The following is a 15,060-nucleotide window of genomic DNA, read 5'->3' on the forward strand; positions in this document are numbered from 1 at the left end:
ACATCTATGAAACTGCGACTAGCCCATCCGCCTTTATATACCACCCATACTAGTCCATTAAGTGTCAGGCAGGAACTGCATCTTAATTCCAGGAAAACTCCAATATGCCTCCTTCCTTGGAGTGGATTAGAGATTCAGCCAGGGGCTCCATCTGAACGCTGACTTCTCGGAATCGTTGGACCCTGGAGACCACGCCTCGAGTCCCAGTCATGGAGCATTCCCCTCCTAGAGAATAGCACAAACTTCAGTACCTCTCAGAGCCAGGAAGACACAAGCCATAAAGAGATAAGCCACGAGACAGCACCACCAGGGTTTCAGCCCGAGTCCTGTCCTGAGAAAAGTGACCCTTGAGGACTGAGTCAGCCTCAATGAAGGTCTGCGTCACAATCCAAAGAGGCAGTTATAGCTCAGCACCATGTCTGCTCCTGTTACTCAGCCCCATCTCCCATAAGATGCAGAGAAGCTGGTGAGTAATGTAGTATGTCTAAGGGAGGTTTCAAAAAAATAAAAAGATAAAGCTAAATGAATGAACCATATGCCCTCATCACCCAGGACATCCTCAGTGGTAGGACCATGAGTGGTTAAGAGTGCAAGCTCCAGAGACACTTGGATTAACCCCTGGCTCTAATACTTACTAGCTGTGTGTTCTCTTTTTCCTTCAGCCTCCTCATCTATAAAATGTTACCCACCTCCTAGCGTTGTTGGGGAATTAGATGTAAAGCACACAAAGCAATGAGTGGGTTTTCACTGTTAGCTCTCATTATATATTTTCCAATTTACATTTAGTGAGTTTTTTTCTATAATTGTGTATCCAAAAGCAATAGAGAAGAAATAGTACCACCCATGTCTCTGTCATTAGAGTTCACCAAACACTTTTGTAGATTATTTCATTTGATCTTTATCACAATATACAAATCACACAGAGGCAATATCAATCCCAATATACACATGGAGAAAATGAGAATCAGAATTTTAATGGCCTTCTCAAAGTTACTTAATTGGTGAGTGGCAAAATGTAGACCAAAGCCCAGATTATCTAGATAAAGTCTAGTCCTTGTCATCCTACACTAAGGCTGAACTAATCAGACGTTTCATGGAAATGCGGGAGTGCTGAACTGTGCCTGAGAGTTGACAGTTTTTATGGATAGAGAACAACAAGCATTTCAAGTGACAGGAACAATGTAAGTGACGACACTAAGTTTGGAATAAGACTGCCCTATATTTACAGGACACATATTTCTTATAGAAATATACAGAGAAATAAAATTCAGCCCTCTAAAGTAGAATGTGTCAGATCTCTAGATTTTTCCAAAAATGTTCAAAGTATTAATAAGAGTACTATAGTACCTTTACGGAGCCTCAGTTTTTTTACTCAATATCTGGGTCCTAGCAGTTATCATTCTATTGCCTTGATCAAAATTGTGGAACACATTCTTATACTCCTTAAATTATGCCAACTCTCAGATGATCAAAGAATCATGTTTGTTTGAGGCGTAAGAGCTCCACATTGGTATTTCAGGGTTCCCTGGGACTTGAGGAGAACTTGATACCACTGATAGCATGTGGCAGGCCATCTAATTCCTGTCCATTCTTCCTCCTCAGGCTGGGCAAGGACCCAGAATAAGCCTGGCAGGTGAATTCAAGAGTGGCTTCCTCGATCGGAGCCTGGCAGGGAGATAACAGCTGCGAAGCAATATGGGACAGGGAGCGGCAGGCCAATTAATGGCTGGCGAGCAGCAAAATAGGTGGGTGCAGATGATAATGACACAATGTGGAGGAGAACAGCAGGCAAGCAGAACACAGAACTGAGCTGACGCCAAACAGGCAATCGGCAATAATTAAGGGTCGAGTTTCTACAAAGAGCAACATCCCTCCGAGTGACGTGGCCCCCTCTCCCCAAGTGGGAAAGCCCTGGGTTGCCTGAAACCCATGGGTGTGTGGTTTCAAAGTGTTTTTGAGCAGGTGCCATTATACTGAGGAAGGAAGCCAGAAGATACATCAGGATTCAGGGGACAGTGAGCTGCGCAGGGAGAGTGGTACACTTGATCTTAGCAACGCAATCCAGCTGAAAATTACGTACAACAGTCCCACAGAGGGAAAACAAACAAAATGTGTGCGACATTTAGAGTGAAACAGAGGACATAAACGTCATGATGATGGCAAAGAAAATAGTTCTGCTTCGGAGGAAAAACAAGCGTTACGTATTTGAGAGCTTTTCTGTTTTAACTGAAGAAAAATAATATTGAATATGCTGTATCCGCAAACTCTTTTATAAAGTCTATGTAATTCTCCATGTATATTTATTTACGTAGTTAATTAATGTGATTTTTAGGCTCAGCGGCTAAAGGTTTCAAGAAAAGAAGACACAGAATTAGAAAAAATGATTAGGATATAAAAATTTGAGCAAAATATATTTGCAAAACAGCTTTGAAAACATATGCAAACAGGATCATTATCAGTATAACTAAAACAGGCAGTTTGAGAAGAGATTTTATTTGAAAACTCGATATAACGTTCAATTCTGATGGGACTAATTATTGTTAGTGTCGAACCAAAACTCAGGTCTCTTGATGTTGAGCCTGGTGTGATTTCTACCTTATTCTACACCCACGAACACATGTGATTACTGTACATAATCAAACCGTTCATGAAGGAAGAAATTAAGGAACATGAGGATCTGACCAATCCTCTGAAATAGTCATGATACTAACAATACGTTAACTGAATGCCCAGTATGTATGTGTCAGACATCGTGCTAGAAATGTCACCTCATCTCAGCAACATGAAAAACGTCAGGCAGTAATACCAGCACTATTTCAGACACCAGGATGCTGAGTCCTGGATATTAAGGAATCTCTTAAAGTCTGACAATTAATATTTAGGAAGAAAAACAAGATTCAAACCTCGCTCCTCCTAAATCTGCACCACAATGCCAGATTGTCCCTGAAAGCAACAATCTCAGAGAACATCCTAGCATTCGACATTTTCTTATATTCTAAACATATCCCTTAAAGTAACTTAGGTGATAGAAATCCTCCACAGTTGACCCAGGACTACGCTACACTAACTGATGAAAGGATATGAATTCTAAAAGAAAAAACTCTTGACAGTAAGAAGTGGCGTGTTGCTTAATGATATAAAGGAATTTATTTTAGGAGAAAACAGAAAGCTATTGGTTTAACTGTGGTCTCCAGAAAAAGCCCCTGTTGGCCGTAGTGTGTTCAAACGCCTCCATTTTTGTTGTTCTAGAAAAACATTAATAGAGCAGATTCAGAAGGATCATCGGAGAAAAAGCCCTGAAGATGGAACAACTGAGCAGTTAAGCACAGTTTTAAATGCATACTTGATACGACTAAAGTTACTGGCAATAAGGGGATCGCTTTATGTAGGGGCAAACGGATTGACTATAATTTTAACCTAAAGTACCACTATAGGAGTTGTAAAATTCTTTCTGCTTGGAAAAATGTTCTCTATTTGAATTGTGGCTTTCATTGAGAACATAATAAAAAGTAACCTAATTTGACAGGACCAGAGAAAGGAGCTCTGTGTTGGGCAGTGGCAGCACTGGTCATCAGAATTGAACTAGAACTAGAATGGAGTCTGCAAATGACCCATCTAAAGCAAGGTAGCCTTCAAAAGAAATGAGTAGTATGGGCAAAGGTCCAATGGGACACATAATAGGTAGGGAAGTAGGGGGCAGGAGTCATCCAAAGATTGATTGTGGAACTTACTAGTGTATTTTCATCAACTCTCAAAGACAGGGCCACTATACATGTTTGCATCGTGTCTAGTTGAATACCACCATACAGCTAGCAATTAATGATTAGTTAAATGAATGAATGAGTGAACAAATGACCCAAATCTATAACATAATGTGGCTCATGGTTGGGGTGTCAACCCATAGGCTTGGCGGCCATATCTATGCTCCAATATTAGCTTCAAGGGGACATTAAAACCCAGAAGTATAACAAAATTCAATACCACTGAGAGTTCCTAAAAAGATCAACAGAAGGAAAAGAGATCTGGAAAACTGGCCAACAGGAGGAAAAAAAGAAAGACAAAGAGACAGAGGGGGAAATTAATTAAACAAACAAACAAACAAAAAAGCATTTGAACAGGCTCAGAAGTTCAAAATGAACTTTATATAAAAAGTCACCATTCTATTCTTTTTTAACATGTAAACTCAGCTTCTTTTTATCAGGACGAAATTTTGGAAAATAAAACCTACTGACTTTGCCTCTGAGAGTAGAGATGATACACTTGCAGTACCTGCTCTGGACGCACTTCCCGGGTCACTTCCGCAGGCTTGAGATGCTCATGTCTTAAGCCACTCACTGTCTTCCTCTTTGTTCATTCTCCTGTCTTTCCACTCCCATTATGAACAGAGTAGTTCCCCAACGTGATTTAATTCTTCCTCCTGCTTTCCTTAGGTTTATTAGGCATAGCATATTCAATTATGGTTTTTCTTATTGACTATTAGTGTTACTCAGGCAATTAACAATATCAGCGACTAACTTACATTGAGTGCTCACAATATGACAGTAACTGTGCAAAGGGATTTTCAGATCTTCTCATTATTTCTCACAATACTCCATGTATCAGATGAGAAAACTGCTGTTTGAGGCATTCAATGATACATGGCTAATAAATGACAGAGGTAATATTTGAAACTCAATCTGTGACTGAAAAGTTAACCATCACAGAATTGTAATAAAATTGAAAGCTAAAAAATAATATGAAGGACATAAAAATAGATTAGAAAGTGTAACTCCCGAGAAAACTACACTGCAGTGCAATTCACAATGAACATAAAGCTGACATGGACCTTATGAGAAGAGTGTCTAAAATTTTAAGCAAAAGATATTATAAATACAAGTACATTTTTTAGAAAATGAAATAACTTAGGGATTTTAACATATTTATTTCCCCAAATTTAAATAAATTAAGACAGAGAATTGGATGAATGCATAATAGACATATTATGAAATTAGGATAAATCAATTAAAATAAATATATTTCAATATTTATACCAATATTTATAAAATTCCTTTTCCAGTGTGTGAAACATTCATAAATAGTATACATTACAACCCAAAGAAGTTGTAAAAAGCAAATGCTTTAAAGATCACTTTCTCTAACCATACTGAGTAAGATCAGAAATGAATAATATACTGAGTAAGATCAGAAATGAATAACAAAGGTGTAAACAAACAAATTTAACAACTTTTAAAACATTCTCTTAAATTACCTTTAAAAAAGAAAAGAATAAAACTGAGAGCTGTCTTCTCAACAAAAACGATGAAAGCCAGAAGACAACTTAGTGTCATCTTTGGAGTGTTGAAGGAATATAAATGACAACACGAAACACTATCATCAAAATTTACCTTCAAAATCAAGGACAAAATGAAGACATTTTCTAATTAACAAAAATTGAGGGTTGTTTTTTTTTTTTTTCTGTGTTTGTTTGTTTGTTTTATCAATATATCTGCACGAAAAATAGAACTAAAAGAAATCCTTCAATCAGAAGGAAATGAATTGGGGGAGGGGAGGCAGGGTGACTGTGAGTGTAAATATAAATGGGTACCTAAGTTTCAAAACAATAAAAATAATGGGTTTTGGCATTTACACACTGAATAAAGTGAGTTAATTTAATGACAAAAGTAAAACAAAAATTTGGATGGGACAAATGCAAATAAAGAGTTTATCACTATCTAACTGAAAAAAGTATTGATTTGTATTTGCCTCTAAGAAATCAATGATACATATTGTCATCCCTTGTGTAACTACAAAAGGAATAGGGGAAAAATGTGACTATGAGCTAGTAAACAGGAAAATGGGATAATGGAAAATTTTAAACAATTCAGAGGGCAAGAAGATAGAAAAAAGAAACATAGAACAGGTGGGAAACTATTAAACAAATTGTAAGGAGTACCTGTAAGTGCTTTAAATGTTAATATACAGTTAAATTAAAAGACCATGATTATCAGCTTACATGCTGTTGATTGAATATTTTAGAAATAAATATACAAACAAATAAAATAAAAATAAAATTACCTTATAACTCAGCAATTCCACTTCTGAGTATTTACCCAAATAAATCCAAAATTCGAATTCAAAAAGATGTAAGCACCCCTATGTTCACTGCAGCACTATTTACAAGAGCCATGATATGGAAGCAACCTGAGTGGCCATCAATAGATGACTGGATAAAAAAAAAGTGGTACTTATATACAATGGAATATCACTTGGCCATAAAAAAAGAATGGAATCTTACCACATGACAACATGGATGGACTTAGAAGGTATTATGCTAAGGGAAATAAGCCAGACAGAGACAGACAAATACCATACAATCTCACTCATATGTGGAATCTAAAATAAACATATAAAACAGAAATAGACTTATAGATCCAGAGAACAAACTGGTTGCCAGATGGGTAAGGGGGTGGGGGAGCTGGGTGAAAAAAGTGAAGGAATTAAGAAGTATAAGTTGGTAGTTACAAAATAGTCATGAGGATTCTAGTAAAGTCTATATGTAAAATACAGCATAGGGAATGTAGTCAATAACATTGTAATAATTGTACAGTGCCAGCCTAACTGGGGGGATCACTTCATAAATTATATAAATGTCTAACCAATATGCTGTACATCTGAAATAAATATAAAATGATTTTTAATGTATTTAATGTCAATTGTAATTTAAAAAGAAAAAATGAAAGAAGCACAATTTACCAGTTAAGTGGATACCCTTGAAAAACTACAGAAACCAAAAAGAAAATAAGGTGACATTATTGATATCTTTATGCCAATACATTTGGAAAAGTATGTAATTGAGAAAATTCTTAGAAAAGAAATTTTTTCAAACAGCTGATATTTCTCTCTACTAAACAAAGGAGACCTATAATTAATAGTCCAACAAATAAGTCTCTATACACAGACGATTTTACCAGAAAATTCTTCCAAATATTTAGTAGAGATAGCACCATTGTTACATAATTTTTTCCAGAAACTACAGGTAGAACACTTTCCAAATACCTTTATGAGTCTAAAAACTGAAAAAAAGATATTTTTAAAAGAAGAATGGAACTTTGCATGCCAGTCTCTCCCAAAGTATAAAAATCAGGAAAAACATTGGCACACATAATCTAACAGTGTATAAAACTACAACAAAGTACAAAACATCAGAACCAAAACGCAAGTTTGATTTCCCTTCAGATAACCAATCAATGCAACGTGCCATATTAACTTAATAAAAAAGGAAGACCATGTGATCAGCACGGTAGATGCAGAAAAAGCATTTGATTATGAGATGAAGCTAAAGCTAACGGTTAGGGAGAAATGTATAGGAATAAATGACTACATTCAATTTCAAAAAATATATTAAACCTAACCTTATACCGTAAAACACTTGGGAAAAAATCTCATGAAAATATTTGTCAACTAAGTCCAGCAGCATATGTATACATATATTACACACCATGACCAAGTGGGATAATTATAAATGAGTACCTAAGTTTGCAAGAATAATTAAACATAAGAAAACCAACCAATAAATACATAATATTAATAGCATAAAGGACATACACACACACACACACAACATATGCACACACAAAATACACACAAAATACACACAAAATACACATTTTCCTCAATAGATGCAGAAAAAACATTTGAAAAAAATGCAACAAGGAAAAAACAGACCTCCCTTAGTCTGAAAAAGGTCATTTATTATATACGCCCACATTGAACTTCATACTTAACGGTACAAAATTGCAAACTTCCCCCTAGTGTCAGGGACCAGATAAAAATGTCTGCTTTTACTACTTCTATTCAACATTGAGCTGCAGGTCCTAGCCAAAGCAATTAGGCAAGTAGGAACACAAAAAGACTTGCAAAGGAAAATCTCTATTTGCAGATGACATGACCTTTTACATTGGGATCCTAAGGAATCCACAAAAAAACACTGCAAATTGGATTAAGGCTGGATTTATAGATCAAGGTAATAAAACTGAGCATCCAGAAATAAATCCTGACATTATATGGTCAATTAATTTCATCATGGGTATCATGATGATTCAATGGGGGAAAGAATAGCCTTTTCAACATATGGGTTATTTTTCATAAAAAAGAAAACTCTTACACAGGAATTGGAGAAAATTTCCTTCATCCATTAAGAATACCAACCAAGAAAAACAGAGCACTACAGCAGATATTATACTCAATGGTGAATAAATCTCCATTGTCACCATCTCTATCCATCATTAAACTCAAAATTTGAGCCAGCACATTAAGTGAAGGAAATAAATGGTATTAATATGGGAAAGGAAGAAATACAACTGTCAGTGTTCACAAACAACATTAACGGATTTGTGGAAATTCCATAAGAATCTACCAACTATTAAAATTAAATTTAGCAAAGTGGCTAGATACAAGATCCAAACATAAAAATCAATTACCTTTTTTATATAACAGAATGCAATTAAAACTTAAAATTTGTAAATGATGATTACAGTAGCTTAAACAAATCTAAAAATAAATGTAATGAAAGACACAGAAATGCATGAAACTGTGATAGGTAAGTCAAATAAATTGAGAGCAAGATGATGTTCATGAATTGAATGACTAAATAGTATAAATATATTAATTCTCCATAAATTGAGCAACAAATCCAATGTAATCCCAATCAAAGCCCCAGCCGGGTTAATTATAAATCAATTCAATTACACAATTTATATGAAACTGGAAAAACAAAAGAGTCAAGACGTCTCATGAAGAAGGAAAAGGAAAGTTGGAAAAGGGAAAAGAAGCTGCAAGTTCCTGAAGAACACTGGCATCGGGTCTCTGCTTCCCTTTCTCAACCCAGTTTACCTTTTTTGTGCTACAATCATCAACTCTCTCTCTTAATCATACCCAGGGCATCTGCCAGCCCCATCTTCACCCGCTCCACAATCTTAAAACAAGAAATCCCTCTTACTGTTCATTCGTAACCTTTGTTCCCGCCACCTCCTTCTCCCACTCCTACTTCTGTTAACTCTACAGCAGGAGCTCAGGGAGGCCACTGCTGCTGCATTATCCCTTTTTAGGGTCCCCGATGGCCTCTGCACCCTGCTCCTACCCACACCGCAGACTCACTGTATGGGTCGCTTTAGCAGCGCTGTACCAGTGGAATCGCCTGTACCGCGGTTCTGTCAGTCTGCCCTGCCATTCTCAACCCAGACGCAGCCCTCCGTGTCCCACGTATGCATGGCTAAGTGTGGCCAGAGAAAATCACCTGGCTCTGGGTTGCTGCCACTGTACAGCCACGACTTCCCATCCTGATGGGACTCTGGGACACTGTGCCGTAGTGTTTATGTCATAAGGTCAACCAGTCAGTTCCTCTTGCATTCCCCATGCAAACTATTCACACTCCCCCAAGCTCTGCCAGGTCCCCAACCCTCTTTCACAGAAGATCCTAACAGTCAACCTGCTCCCGGCCCTCACCCTCACCTCTTGTTCTCTGGAGGAGACAGGCATCTTTCCTCTTTACACCTACAACTCTGACTTTCTTCTTTTTTGAGACTCCACTCCTGGAAATATACTTGTTAACAGTACGTCTTCAACATTTTCTCCTCTGATATTTTCTTTTTCAGCTAGAGAGAGACACAGAGAGAAAAACCAACCTTGCTCTTCCTGTAAGTCGTGTTCCACCTCTCTCTCAGCTTCGTGAAAGCATAGTTTGCAAGCTTTGTCTCCCCGTCCTCAACCCTTCCTCGTATTCCTGTGTATCTATTTCTCTCCACTGAAACACCCTCCGTAATGAATCACTGATGTCCTACGGACAAATCCACTAGCCTATTTTCAGCTGTTTCTCTTCCGTCAGTATCTGTCAGATTTGGTGTTGTTACCTACTCCTACTTTTAAAAAATAGATACAAACCAACTTTATTCACTTGAGGTCCAGCTATCTTCGTTTCTATCTTCCATGAATCCTTTTCTGATCTTCAGATCTTTTCTCCCGCCTTCTCCAGCTAATTTGTTCCTTTTCTAGTCTCTGGCTGCCAGTTAGAATCTCCTAGGGGACTTTCTAAAGTCGGTGGCCCTGTCCCAGAGAGATCCCATCAGAATTCTGTCGGTGGAGCCCAGGCATCAGCATTTATAACAGCCCACAAGGGGACTGTAATGAAAGGCCAGGGTTGGAGGCTACAGGTTTTCTAGAAGCCAATGCGTATTACGCACACACATCAGCATCTGCTAGGACGGGTCCTTAAAATGCAACTCCTCAAGGCCCGCTTGCCAGCCTCTGTGATTCAGCACAGAGTTTCGAATGGGGGGTTATAAATGGTGAGTAAGGGCCCCCCTTTAAGAAACGTTAAAATTTTTCACGCATTTCCTTTCTTTTTCTTTTCTTTCTTTTTTTTTTTTTTTCCCCACAGTCACCTTAAATGTATCAGGCCTAAAATAAACGTATTTTCCACTCCCTGCCATACCACTCCCATTGCTTCAGTTATATCCTGGCTCTCTGCTAATGGCATCAAAATTTCCTGTGTCAAAGTAGAAATCTTTGAGCCAACATCTTTCCTTCTTTCCTAATTCGTCACAATCTTTTGATTCTACATAAGAAAGAACTTAAAAAACGGTCTCCTCCTCACTACATTGTTCAGACTTGCTTAAATGAATTCTACCCTGCCTCAGTATCTCCACATTATTGCCAGAACGAACTTTTTATTGATAAAATGCATGCTAGATAATAACTTTCAGCTGCCACTCTAGTACATGTCACTGTTCTAAGAATTGTGCCTGTACTCCTCACACCAGTGCGTTGTCCTAGGAACTATATTATCTTCATTTTACCGATGAAAAGAAGATGTTAGGAAACGTGCCTCAGTTTACACACCTCATCTGCCGCAGGGCCGGGATTCAGGTCCAGGCACACACGTTCTTGTGCACTCCACCATACTGAGGTCTGATTATACTGTTTTCCTTCTTTAAGATCTCGGCTTCTTCGACATTATCTACAAAACAAAACAAAGGGTCTTTAGCCTGGCAGAGGAGGACGGCCAGATTACAGTGGACCCTTGAGCACCATGGCTTTGCACTGTGCTACTTACTCACAGATTTTTTTTTCCAGTAAGTACAGATGGCCCTTTGTTTTGGAGGGTTCCACAACTGCAGATTCAAAAAAAAAAACACGATTTGAAGACAGTATTTGGCATTCCAGGATTCCGCAGTTTCCCCACCATGGATCCAAAGTACTGTTTTCGATGTGCGGCTGGTTGAATCCACGGATACAAAGTGCCTACTACTGCAGTCAGCCAACTGTGCATGTGTCGGCGCCCCTTACCTCCCATTGTTCAAGGGAAACTGTACTTCCTCCTCCCCCACCCCAACCTTCTGTCCCCCCTCCGCCCCTCTCTGCTCTGGCCACCGTGAGACCCACGCACTTTCCGTCCCCACCACGTCCTCTCTGGCCCCACGCCTGTGCTGCATGTGCGTGGCCTGTCTGACCTCTGCTCTTCTGGCCACCCTACATCTGACCAAGCGATGCCACATGTTCGTTTTAGAGACAAGTGCAGGTACCGCTAATTCTGGAAAACGTTGCTCATGCATTCAGTACATGGCAGCCAGTTTATGTTGTAGCATTGCTTTCGCAACTTTTTAAAGACAAGTGTGCATGTTATTAATTTTAGCAGTCCTGATTTCCTGGAAGTATTATTAGTATTAGTGTTAATATTACTATTAGTATTAATATTACTATTAGTATTAATATTAGTATTGTTAGTATTACTATTAATATTAGTATTTGTATTACTATTAGTATTACTATTAGTATTAGTAGTATCAGTATTAATAGTAATGTTAGTATTACTATTAGTATTAGTAGTATTAGTATTAGTAGCATTAGTATTAGTAGTATTCGTATTCTAGTGCTGTGATTAACGTCCAAACAAAGACCTGTACACAAATGTTAACAGCAGCTTTATTCACACTAACCCAGAAATGGAAATACATCAAATTCTCATTACGTGGTGAATGGGTAAATAAATTGTGACTCTTTGGTACCGTGGACTACTACTCAGCAAAGAAAACATACAAACTACTAATACATGCAACATAGACAAATCTAAATAAACCTCAGGCTCAGTGAAAGAAACCAGAAGCCAAAGACTAACACTGTATTATTCCATTATCGTGATAAAATGGAAAAGGCAAATCTGTAGAGACAGAAATTAATTTCTTTCCCACTGGCCATGTGTGAGGGAAAGAGACTGACTATAACGGGACACAAAGGAAATCAACGTTCTAGAAATATTTTGATCTACATCTTGCTCGAAGCAAAGGTGACATGATTGGCTAGAGTTATCAAAATTCATTGATCTGTACTTTTTTTAAAAAAGGACAGATGTTGCAATATGTAAATTATAACAACAAATCTGTCTCAAAACAATCAGTCAACAAACAAGATAGCTTATTGGCTAAATACTAGATTCAGATTCTACCTCGTGTTCACAGAACTTTGAGCAAAGTTACCAAGGCTTTGTTCCTTCATGTAAAATTAGAATGATAAAAATAGCAATGTCTACCTTGTGGAGTTGCTGGAAATACTAAATGAGATAATGCATGTAAACCTGTCTAGCACTGTGTCTGGCACACAGTAGGTGCTCACGTGAAGTAGCTATTATTATTACTTAGACCTAAGTATAATGAATGGAGTATAACATCATGGAAAAAGGTATAGCAATAAAGAAAAGTAAGAGTGTTGGCTCTGAGCTACACTAAATAAAAGAAAAGTAAGAGCATTGGCTCTGAGCTACACTAATAATCAGGGGTTTAGCATAGTAGGTGTTCCCCTTGCCTTCATTCCTTCTCATTCCACCATAAAGCTAAAGTCTTCTCAGCAACTAACTGTCGGAAACCAATCTTCCACGGACTCGGGGACATAAACATTGCTTCCTCTCAGGCTATTTCTTGACCTTGTAGCCATCTTGACTGGCCATCTCATCTCTTCTAGCTGAAGCCCCTGCTGTTATTCAATTAAGCCTGGACATCAGATGAGAGGCTCCTGGACAGAGAGTCCCCAGCCCAGATCTCCTGTGGGCACAGCACACATCTCACACAGGCAAAGCAGAGCGACTAACAGTTGGATTTGGAGCTTTCTGGTTCACCCTACACCGCAGGCTAAAAGTAATGTTCCTTTGGGTTTACCCATTGCCTGGATGGAGTGAGTCATTTAGTCCCATAAGGTAAATAACATCACATTTTAAATGGAACTCATTAAAAACATTCATAAAAGCAATTAAGATATTTCAGTAACACCACAAAGCATTTATGCAACTCATAAAAACTATCATTTTACTGATTGCCAGTCTTCAGACACAGTTCTGAAATAGCACCTTTATCCTCAGCCTACAGATTAAAGAAATATGACATGTTGTGACCAAAGTTTGGCATGTTTCTAAATATTTTGTAAGCACTGTAGCTTGGTCTTCTAGTATGAGATTTGTGACTCAATCTCAATAACCACATTGCATCTTCTAGAATTGTTAAGATTTAGGGAGAAGAAAAAGATGCGACGTCTGGTCATGAAGTAACATGTCTAGAGGAAAACAACCAGAAAGGGATTGAGTGATTGTAAAAACTGTTTTCTTAAACTATACACATGGTGTAAAAGTACAGATACGCCAATGTTTCTATAAAGTCGCTGCCTCTGCTCACTTATACAGGCAGATATACCTCGTCTTCTATGTTTCCATGGCATTTTGGAAATGCCTCTCAGATATCACCTTGCAGTGACTCTGGCCCAGTTTCCCCCACGGGTCTAGTGAGACAATCAGCATGAGAAGAGAGGCCAGGATAGCATGTGACTTGGGTGTTAGGCTCAGAAGTCCAACCTCCTTGACCTCTGAACTAAACCCTGCATTTACTAGTTACTGAACTTTTCTGTCCTTCTATTGTTTTCTGAGTTATTGGGAGAATCAACTGAGAAGTATAAGTGCCCAATAAATGGTGGCTACAGATGACACTGTTGAAATAAGTGCTTTTATTCTGGGGGGGGATTTAATCTTATAAATGACTCTGTTTTCCTCTTTGCTTTGAACCACGGGAAGCTTACAGACCAATTTTTCTGACCATCTCAAGTAACGACAACTTCATGCCCCCAAATAGTTTATGTCCGTGGGTGTAATTTTACCCCTGATTTTATGTCATTATTTCACGGACTACATTTTTCTTTCTCTTTGACTGTCTCAGTAGTGTTCTTTTACTGTTGTGGGGGTGTGTGTGTGTTACATCAAATCCTTTGTGGAATAAATGAGTATGTCAGTAAATATATTCAAAAAATTATATCTAGTATAAATATTTATGAACTAGGAGCTCCAAACTCCTCAAAAGACATGTCTCATTCACAATTGTATTTGTTGTCCCTATGACAGTTCCTAAAACATATTAGATCAATAGGAAAGAAGAATGCCTGTTAAATAAAAGAGTGTATTTCTCACTGTATTATTATTATTATTATATTATTATTATTGCCTTGACCAGTAAGGAACCTGCCCAAATTTTAGAAAAAGAAAAGAAAAATCTCATGAACTTTATCTGAAAACAATGAATGCTTGGAGTCTTCACGCTAAGATCCACTCAAGGTTAAGAAACCATGCTTTCTTAGGGCCCCACGGTAAACACTGCCAGGTTTAGAACTCAGCACCCTGACCATCCACGATCGTTTCCTCCACATTTCAGTATATTAACTCTAACTTTTGGACTAGGAAATGTGTAGTCTGATTTTCAAGGTAACAGTATATTCAGCTTTTTAATCAGTCTCAGAATGTAATAATGAACAAACATAAATGGGGTAGTTACACTGGGGGAATTTGGACATTTAGTCCTCATTCCATAAACACGCTCAAAATTCAACTAATGCTTTTAATAGAATCTAAATGGCTATCATTTGTCTCGGGGAGGGATAATAAAGTAATGGTGTAAGCATCAACCAGATTTATATATATATTAATGTCCTAATTTATAAAAACCAATTTGTGTGGGAAGGAAAAACAAAAAGGGCAATGCATTTCTTAATCTCTTC

Source organism: Rhinolophus hipposideros (genome assembly GCF_964194185.1).
Source record: "Rhinolophus hipposideros genome assembly, chromosome: 26".
NCBI classification, from domain to species: Eukaryota; Metazoa; Chordata; class Mammalia; order Chiroptera; family Rhinolophidae; genus Rhinolophus; species Rhinolophus hipposideros.